This window comes from Ovis aries, chromosome 6, assembly GCF_016772045.2.
Source record: "Ovis aries strain OAR_USU_Benz2616 breed Rambouillet chromosome 6, ARS-UI_Ramb_v3.0, whole genome shotgun sequence".
In the NCBI taxonomy this organism is placed as follows: Eukaryota; Metazoa; Chordata; class Mammalia; order Artiodactyla; family Bovidae; genus Ovis; species Ovis aries.
In genome coordinates this window covers 112294670-112300669 of record NC_056059.1, presented here as the reverse complement: position 1 = coordinate 112300669, position 6000 = coordinate 112294670, and the positions used below count along the sequence as shown (strand labels likewise).

General features: G+C 41.7%; 1 long non-coding RNA gene across 1 annotated transcript in view; it reads right to left on the bottom strand.

Annotated features, from left to right (window-relative positions):
• Nucleotides 1-2206: 2206 nt before the first annotated feature.
• Nucleotides 2207-6000, bottom strand: part of LOC114115351 (uncharacterized) — a 44478-nt gene continuing 40684 nt past the window's right edge. The window contains exon 3 of the long non-coding RNA XR_003589722.3: nt 2207-2464. This is a non-coding gene — a long non-coding RNA (uncharacterized LOC114115351). The remainder of the gene's footprint in view (nt 2465-6000) is intronic.

Below are 6000 nucleotides of genomic sequence, written 5' to 3'. Positions count from 1 at the left end.
CCCGAACTACTGAGTCAGAATGTATGGAATGGAATACAGAACTATGCATGTTTATCAAGCTTCCCAGGTGATCCTGAGACAAACTGAAGTTTGAGAATCAGAGTTTTAGGCAAGATGGGGAGCCGCAGAGGAGTGTCAAGATAAGATTTAAGTTTCAGAAAATAAGAATACAAATAACCAACACTTATTGACAAAAAGACCAAACAGTGTCTTATGTACTTCACATGTGGATTTATATAACTACTCCAGTGTCTCTGTGAATGATAGCTGGTTTTTTGGTTCTGGGTACCAAAATGGTGAGTAACAGTCAATGAGTGTTTTCCAATTTCAGATAATTAAAACAACATCTGAAGGGGCTAAATCAGAACTTCATTAAACAAACGTTATTTGCTCCTGATTTGGGAAAGACAGCTGAACATGCACTATCAATTGCAAATTGCATGTGGTTTATCTAACCACAAATTTGAGCATATTCAAATACATCTACAGATAATACCCAGTGGGTGTGTGTTCAGTCGTTCAGCCATATCCGACTCTCTGCAATCACATGGACTGCAGCTCACCAGGCTCCTCTGTCCATGGAATCTCCCATGCAAATATACTGGAGTGGGTTGCCATTTCCTCCTCCAGGAATCTTCGCAACAAAGGGACTAAACCCGAGTCTCCTGCATCTCCTGTGTTGGCAGGAGGGTTCTTTACTATTGAGCCCTCTGGGAAACCCAATACCTAGAGAGTTCCTGGCAGTGTAGTAGAGTCCTTTGCTCCCATTATTAACACCTTCCTGCACGCACACTCTCTGCCATGTGACTCCGAAGTGAGCAGGGTGCTCTGTTGTACCCCTTGACCTTGAGCTTAATCATGTCACTTCACCAGCAGAGGTTAGCAGCCGTGACACAAGCAGAGGCTTGAGATGGGGTGCAGGCCGGGCTTACTCACTCTTGTGCCGCTGTCATCACGTGAGTGTGTGCCCTGCTTAGCCAGCTGGAAGATGAGAAGCACGTGGAGGGAGCTACACCCCACCAGCTGCACCAGCCATGGCCAGCTGAGGTCTGCCAGTTTACCTTAGAGGCGTGGAAAACATATTCTTTAGTGTAGATTGCACTAAGGTTTTACAATTGCTTGTTACATAGTATAACTGGACCATACACGACTCTATCGGCACTGCATTTCACTTCTGCTTCATTGCACCATGGACCAGGAATGACGTCCGTGGCATCAGGGAACGAAGGATGTTGCAGCCGTCGAGCCACCTCAGGGTGGAAACCGGATGCCCGCCGTCAAGCCCACAACTGCTGTAGGTACCCACCCCCAAGCATGCCCCCTTGGAAACTCAGGAATGTGAAAACACAGGATACTGGCCCCAGAGAGCTGAGGTCCACGCCAAAGGAATAATTTCAGTGAGTCCAGACTCTTGCATCTTCCCATGTATAGAAAAGCACTAAATTCATTAACTTGAGATATCTCATTTTCTTTGATTAACAGTCATCTTTTGATGTTCCAGCCACCTGGTTTTTGTTACAAAACTCCTATATATCCTGGCTCCTCCCTTATCTCTTCCGAGCGGTTCTCTCAGAGCCATCTGAGAGTCCTATCTCCTGGGCCTGAAATCTGCCAAATAAAACACAACTCACAACTTTGATGTTGTGCATTTTTCTTTTTAGTCAATGCTATGCTGGTAAAATTCCTTGTAAATTGTGCTTGGTGAACAGTGCATGTCTTTCTAAAGTGATTGCTTTTTTCTTTAATTTTTCCAATTCTGTATCACCCTAAAACTTTATCCCGTATTTCTACAGGTCATGATCCTAAGGAATGTGGAATGGCCTTCCATTCCAGACACATCTAGGAAGGAACTTAGGGTTCTTGAGGTTAGTGGTAGAGCTGGAGCATTCCCACCAAGACAACAACGGGCTCCAAGATTGGAGTTGCTGGTGAGGTTAGAGTCTAAAACAAAAAGAGTGAAAGTCCAGACACAGGGGACGGGGAGAAACCACAGATTAGAAGAAATGATTGTAATCCAGCTCTCCCAGGAAAACATTCAGGGATATGGAGCTGATTTTAAAGGGAATACATACATAGAGAACCCTAAGGAATCTAAAAACAATAACAAAACTGATAGAACTAATTAAATGGAGTTAGCAAGGTTTTAGATACAAGGTCAGCAACCAATTATATTTCTATATATCAGCAACAGACTTGAACACCAAAATTCCCCAAATAAGCCATTTTTAATAGCATCAAAAAACACAAACCAGTTAATAGCAAATTGAAATATATGTATATATAGGCTCTGTACCTTGAAAAATACAAAATACTGATGGGAGAAAGTAAAGGAGAGCTAAATTAATGGAGAGCCATATGGACTCAATGGACATGAGTTTGCGCAAACTCCAAGAGATCCTGAGGGACAGGGAGGCTGGCGTGCTGCAGTCCATGGGGTCACAAAGTGTCGGACATGACTGAGCAGCTGAAAAACAGCGACAAAATTCACAGATTAGAAGACTCAATACTGTTAAGATGCCAACTCTACACAATCAGAATAGCAGCAGGCAGGTTTTTTTTTAAGACTTAGATTCTAGTTTTTTGTAAATCTAAATGACTTAGAATTGCCAAAACTATTTTGAAACAGAAGAGTAAAGTTGGAGAACTTACATCACCTAATTTCAAAACTTACTGTAAAGCATCAGAAACCAAGACATGTGTGACTCATACAAAGAGAGACACATAAATAAATGGATCAGAAAAAAGAGTTGAGAAATAGATGCCAACAAACCCGGCCCATTGATTTTTGCTGAAAATGCCAAGATAAATCAATAGCAATAGTCTTTTCCATAAATGATGTTGAACAACTGAATATCCATTCACAAAAAATTAACCTCAACTCTTAGCTCACGGCACACATAAAAACTAGTTCAAAATAGATGAGAGGCAAACATAAAAGGGCAAACTATTAAACGTCTATAAGAAAAAAAACATGAAAATCTTCCCAACATTGGGGGTTTCTTAGGTAGAATGCAGAAGCTTGCATTATGAAAGAAAAATAATAAATTTGAGTTTTCTAAAATTAAAAACTTTTCTTCAAAAGATGCTGTTAAGAAAATGTAAGAACAAGCCACAGATGGGGAGAAAATATTTGCGATGAATGTATCTGACAAAGTACTTGAATTCAGAATATACCAAGAATTCTTACAGTTGAATAATAGGAGGATAAACACTCGATAAAAATAAGCAAAGACTTAAACAGATGCTTCACAGAAGAAGATGATATATGAATACCCAAAAGACAAACAACATCATTAGTCATTAGGTAATGCAGAAAATTAAAAGCCAAAAATAAAATACAGCTATCCATCTATTAGAATGGATAGATTTTAAAATATTGCCAGGAAGAAATGAAGCAATATTGCTGGTAGAAAACAGTTTGGCACTTTCCTATAAAGCCAAACATACACTTACTTTCTTACTGCTGAGCATGTACCCCCTACCAAATATTCAAATTTATGTCCACACACACGAACGTTCACAGTAGTTTTATTCATAAGAGCCAAACATAGGAAACAACTCAAACGTGTGATTTTGTTGGATAAACAGATTATGGTATATTTATACAATAAGACAGAGCCTCCCTTGTGGCTCAGTGGTGAAGAATCCACCTGCAATGCAGAAGAGGTGGGTTCAATCCCTGGGTCAAGAAGATCCCCTGGAGAAGGAAATGACAACCCACCCCAGTATTCTTGCCTGGAGAATCCCATGGACAGAGGAGCCTGGCGGGCTACAGTCCATGGGGTTGTAAAGAGTTGGATACAACTTAGGGATTACACCACCACCACCATATACAATAAAATAGCACTGAGGAATAAAAAGGAACAAGCTACTGATACATATAATAACACAGATGAATCTCAAACATATGATGTTGAGGAAAAGAAATCAAGCATAAACAAGCTATACTGTCTGCCACCACTTATCTACACAGTCAAAACTAATATGTAATTCCACTCTAGAAAAGGCAACACTAGTCAATACTAGGTGTCTTAGTCAGCTCAAGTTGCTATAACAAAAGTACCATAGACTAGGTGGTTTAAACAACAAACATTTCTCATAGTTCTTGTGGTCAGATAATCCAGGATCAAGGTGCAGACAGATCTGGTGTCTGGTGAGAGCCTTCTTGCTGGTTTACAGAAGCACAGCTTCTTCTTGTGTCTTCACATGGCAGAGACAGCAGACAGCTTGATAATAAGGGCACTAACCCCATGGACGGAGGAGCCTGGTGGGCTGCAGTCCATGGGGTTGCAAAGAGTTGGACACGACTGAACAACTTCACCTCACTTCACTTACCCCTACACTAGTCCAAACATACCCAGACAGATAGAAGCTAGATAGGTGAGAGATGGATAGATAGATAGATAAATGTGTTACTCATCTGGTTTACATATAAATCCTGTCAGCCATAAGCTTAGCATAGCAGACAATGAGATGAAAAAGCTAACTGCTACAAAATATTAAGTGCAAAGAACACCTCATATTTGTTTCTAAAAAACTGTATGTTCACCGAATGAGCAAGGACCTGGAGAAGGTGGAAAAGAGTGAGCCAAGCAAAGAAGCAAGTAAACTGGTCTTGGGGAAAATCCAGGAAATCTATTCATTCAGATAGAAAGAAAGAAGCTCTGAAAATAGAGGTGTTTAGGAAGGATGCTACAGAATCGGTGGCATTTTGTCTCTGCGTTGAGAGAAATAAAGTGAATGGGAGGGGAGGGACTTGAGGGAAAGGGGGAAACTTTGCGACAGTCACTGCAAGCAGTGGGCGATGAGGTCACCACAGAAGGGCAGGAGTGGTGCTGTGTAGGATCAGCTGCGGTCCGAAGCCATCATTGATTGATGGTTCCAACTCATCTTGAGTCAAAATCCATCTCCTCTGAAAGTCCTGGTTCTCCTCCTTGCCTTTCATATGCAGGCATTTGTGCATTTTGCAAATGCAGAAGATATGTAAGATAGATACATAAAATACATATATTCAAGATATATATATCTATAAGATAGTATAAGATACAGAGAGATACAAGATAATAACACCTTGCTGTTCACTCGGCCTAGCGATAGACAGTGTGTGTGTGACATATATATCTGGGTTGTGAGAACAGCAAGGTGTCCCTGTCTTTGCATTACGATAAGCCCCTAAGTTGTCTTCTTCCCAGTTGATTATCTCAACCAGCAGCTGTTCCTCAAAGAGCTGCTGTTTGGCCATTTTGGCAGCTCTCTCTTACAGACAGATAAATAACCATAAAAATATTAGTCATACTTCACAGCAAATTCTGTTCAGTTCGGTTCAGTCACTCAGTCGTGTCGAACTCTTTGCGACCCCATGAATCGCAGCACGCCAGGCCTCCCTGTCCATCACCAACTCCCGGAGTTCACTCAGACTCACGTCCATTGAGTCAGCAATGCCATCCAGCCATCTCATCCTCTGTCGTCCCCTTCTTCTCCTGCCCCTAATCCCTCCCAGCATCAAAGTCTTTTCCAATGAGTCAACTCTTTGCATGAGGTGGCCAAAGTACTGGAGCTTCAGCTTTAGCTTTAGAAATCCCAGGGTTGATCTCCTTCAGAATGGACTGGTTGGATCTCCTTGCAGTCCAAGGGACTCTCAAGAGTCTTCTCCAACACCACAGTTCAAAAGCATCAATTCTTCGGCACTAAGCCTTCTTCACAGTCCAACTCTCACATCCATACATGACCACAGGAAGTGTGGTGGCCAACTTTATTTGTCAGCTTGGCTGGGCCATAATTCCCAGACAGTCAGTCAAGCATTGCTTCTGATGTTTCTCCAAAGGTATTTTTTGGAGGACAGTAATGCTGAAGCTGGGGAACTTGGGGTCAAGCAGATTATCCTCCAGAATGTGGGTGGGCCTCATCCAATCAGTTGAAGGTCCTAATAGAAAAAGACTGACCTCACCCATGAAAGAAGGAATTCTACCAGCTGACTGCCTTTGGACTCAAACTACAATT